Source organism: Antechinus flavipes, chromosome 5 (assembly GCF_016432865.1).
Source record: "Antechinus flavipes isolate AdamAnt ecotype Samford, QLD, Australia chromosome 5, AdamAnt_v2, whole genome shotgun sequence".
Classification (NCBI taxonomy): Eukaryota; Metazoa; Chordata; class Mammalia; order Dasyuromorphia; family Dasyuridae; genus Antechinus; species Antechinus flavipes.
In genome coordinates this window covers 225,406,900-225,409,700 of record NC_067402.1, presented here as the reverse complement: position 1 = coordinate 225,409,700, position 2,801 = coordinate 225,406,900, and the positions used below count along the sequence as shown (strand labels likewise).

General features: G+C 43.2%; 1 pseudogene; it reads right to left on the bottom strand.

The window, feature by feature from the left end:
- Positions 1–1,890: 1,890 nt before the first annotated feature.
- LOC127539558 (uncharacterized) lies at positions 1,891–1,991 on the bottom strand (annotated as a pseudogene).
- Between the last annotated feature and the right edge of the window lie 810 nt (positions 1,992–2,801).

Below are 2,801 nucleotides of genomic sequence, written 5' to 3'. Positions count from 1 at the left end.
ACCCTTAGTCTCTAATCAGGCTATAGGAATTAGAGACAGACAGACAGACAGACAGACACACACACACACACACACACACACACAGAGACAGGCAGACAGAGAAAGAAACACAGAGAGACAAAGGGCCAGAAAGAGAAGCAGAGACAGAGAGGGACAGAGACAGAGGGAGATAGAGATAGGGAGACAGAGACAGAAAAGGAAAGAGAGAGACAGAAAGATATACTGAGACAGAGACTAAGAGAGAGACAGGGACAGAGACAGAAAGAGAGAGACACACAGAGATAGAAACAGGGACAGAGGTAGAGAAACAGACAGAAAGAAAAAGAGAGAGTCACACACAGAGCAACAGAGACTGAAACAGAGAGAGAAAGAGATAGAGGCAGAGAAACAGAGAAAGACAGAGACAGAGGGATACACAGAGAGACAAACAGAGAGATGGACAGGGACAGAAAGAGACAGACAGAGACACAAAGACAGACAGAAAGATAGAGACAGAGACAGAGATAGAAACCACACAGAGAGAGACAGACACACACACACACATACACAGAATGAGTGTGTGTGTGTGTGTGTGTGTGTGTGTGTGTGTGCGCGCGCGCTCAGCACGGATACCTGAGCAATGAGCTGGTGACTTTACCCTGGGCTACATCACTGCTGGCTTGCCCACCTTCTCTGGCCAGGTTGGGCACATGTTAGAGCCATGAGTCACACAGGGTGTGTTTGCCTAGCCTGTAGGGAAGGACAGTCACAGAGGCAGACACTTGTGCAAGATAGACGGTAGAAACTTCAGTCCTTTACATTAGCTTCTGTCTTTTGTGCAAGTTATTTTTGTGTATCTGCTCCTGCCCCCACACCTCCCTTCCTTAACTCCTTAAAGTTAACTTCCTTAACTTCCTTGGGGGCAGAGAGCAGTTCTCCACTACCTGAACCCTTCTTTCTTCCTCCCACCCTCAAGTGTCTAAGAAGCCACTATATGAACTACCAGGCTCAGAAAAAAGATGCCCACACACCTTTATAATATGCCTAATTGTGCACCAGAAACAGAAGAATCACAGATTTTTAAAGAAGTGCACATAAGCATAAATGCACAAACAGGGATTTTATACCTCCTTCAGCCTTGGTGAAAATTATGTGCCTGACATATACTGGTACTGAGAAGGAGATTAGGAAGACTCAATCAGAACTGGTTTCTGCCCTCATGGGGTTTGCATTCTAGTAGCTGTATATAACACACAAACAAATAACTACAATACAAAATGATGTGATTAATTCCTAAAATAGAGGCAAGAACATGTTTTTGAGGATCTCAGTTGAGACATATTCAAGTTAGTGACTGGGAAATGATTGGAGAAGTCCCATATCTTGTCATGTTTACCTTCTGGTACAATTTATCTCTCCACTCATACAACTGTTACCCATGTATAGGTTCTTTTTAACTCTTTCCTATACTTACTTTTTCTTTTCCTTCCTTCCCTCTTCCCTCCCTCCCTTCCTTTTTTGCTTCCTCCTTTCCTCTCTTCCTCCTCTCTCCCTCCCTCCCTTCCTTTCTCCCTTCTTTCCTCCCTCTCTCCCTCCTTCCCTTCCTTCCTTCCTTCCTTCCCTCTTTTCCTCCCTCCCTCCCTCTCTCTCCCTTCCTTCCTTCCTTCCTTCCTCCTTCCTTCCTTCCTTCCTTCCTTCCTTCTTCTTTTCCTCCCTCCTTCCCTCCCTCCCTCCCTTTCCCTTCTTTCTTTCTTTCTTTCTTTCTTTCTTTCTTTCTTTCTTTCTTTCTTTCTTTCTTTCTTTCTTCTTTCTTTCTTTTTTCTTTCTTTCTTTCTTTCTTTCTTTTCCTTCCTTCCTTCCTTCCTTCCTTCCTTCCTTCCTTCCTTCTTTCTTTCTTTCTCTCTCTCTTTCTTTCTTTCCATCTGCTTCACGAATTTGTGTGTCATGCTTACGCAGAGGACATGCTAATCTTCTCTGTATCATTCCATTTAGTATATGTGCTGCTAAAGCAAGCATTGTACTGTTAAAATAGCTTCTAATTGGTTTTAGGACAACTAGATGGATAGAAGACTTAGGAAGACCTTAGTTCAAATCTGGCCTCAGACGAGTACTAGCTGTATGACCCTGGGCAAAGCACTTAACCCTGCTTGCCTCAGTTTCCTCATGTATAAAATGAGCTGGTGAAGAAAATGGCAAACAACTCTAGTATCTTTGCCAAAAAAACCCTCAAATGGAGTCTTGAACTATCAGACATGACTGAACAGCAACAAAAATTGGTCTTGAGTTTTTGTCCAATCCAACAAATCACACAGTAGTTTAAGTGATGTTTCTAATAAAGACAGGGTATTATATCAATCCCGGCTCAATAGACTTCCTCTTGTATATAGTTGTATTTGGCATGTAAAGCCCTTCTTATCTTCCTGGTCTTGTACTTAAATTTCTTCCATATGCTCTGTTATTCAGCCACATTGACCTTCTTAAGGTTCCTGGCACTGGACAGATGAGATATTCCATCTCCCAGCTGCATTTGCATTGACTTCTCTCCCCTCCCCCCACTAGTCCTCTATTCCTGGAATGCTCTCCCTCCTCAAGTCACCCTCTGTAGCTCCTGATTTCCTTCAAGACATTTTCTGCAAGAGACTTTTGGTGGTTTCTCCCATCCCAGGCTCTTCCTGCTAAGTTTCTCTATACAATGTATCTTTCATGTGGACATAATTATTTGCCTGTGGTCTCCTCTATCAGAATGCATGCTCTTTTAAAGGCAGAAAGAGATATTGTTGTCTATTCTCAACCCTCAGCACAGTGGCTGCTTCATAGTAAGC